Source organism: Garra rufa, chromosome 13 (genome assembly GCF_049309525.1).
Source record: "Garra rufa chromosome 13, GarRuf1.0, whole genome shotgun sequence".
In the NCBI taxonomy this organism is placed as follows: domain Eukaryota; kingdom Metazoa; phylum Chordata; class Actinopteri; order Cypriniformes; family Cyprinidae; genus Garra; species Garra rufa.
In genome coordinates this window covers 12,934,247-12,935,351 of record NC_133373.1, presented here as the reverse complement: position 1 = coordinate 12,935,351, position 1,105 = coordinate 12,934,247, and positions in this window count along the sequence as shown.

The following is a 1,105-nucleotide window of genomic DNA, read 5'->3' as shown; positions in this document are numbered from 1 at the left end:
GCAACCTTGTTTTTTTAACTTGCATATTTATGTCTTCTTCTCTGGTTCTTTTATTTCACAATTGCAACTTTATTTCTTGTAATTTTGACTTTATTTCTTGTTATTGTGATTTTTTTCAGCTTGTGACTCTTTCTTAGCCTGGCTAACACCAGACCACGTTATGACTTCGTCATGATTCGTGGTCTGGGAACCACATGTTCATTTTCTCGTATTTGAGGCGTGGTTTACGAATGCCCAGAGCCGTTTATTGGGCGATACGAATGTCTATCAAATGCGCCTGTGCGTAGCTCATAGCCAATTGTTTCAATTATACCGGATGACGTATGTAGAGCGAACGCCAAAAGTTGCTCTTTCTTCAAAATAAACTTGCGTTCTAAACTACTTAGAACACTATACACCGTGTCTACACCGGACGCGACAAGTTGCCGCGCCGCAACAGCTAAAGTCTGTCTACACTGGACGTGACAAGGCGACCGTTGCAAATCATTTAAACTTTGTGTGAGCATGTCATAAATAGAACACGGCCGGTGTAGACACGAAAGATAACTTTGCGTCTGCTGCCATGCTGGATCCATAGTAACAAACTGCTTCGGTGAGTCGCATAGAAGGCGTCATCGTCTTGCCGCTCCCTCCCCGTTCTGTGATTGGTTCCCTATCTCAGGTGAAAATTAGGTCCATGGTTTCCAGACTAGACTAGCAGCGTGAATAAAATCGCGCTGCGCAAGGCAGTATGGGGAAACCCAGGCTAACTCTTTCTTGTAATCTCTCATAATTGTTACTTTATATCAATCATTTTTCTTCTTTATTTCTTTATTTCTTGTAATTTTGATTTTCTTTGTCTTAGTCACAATTTTGCTTCTCTTGTTGCGAGTTTATATTTCACAATTTGCTCATTTATTTCTTGTAATTGAGGCTTTAACTATTTGAATTGTGAATTTGCACCAAATTGCAACCTTGATTTTCAGAATCTTTATTTCTCACAATTTGACTTTAAATGTCAAAATTATCTTCTTATTTCACAATTGCAACTTTATTTCTTGTCATTTTGACTTTATTTCTTGTTATTGTGAATTTTTTTTCCCCAGTTGTGACACTTTATTGTAGT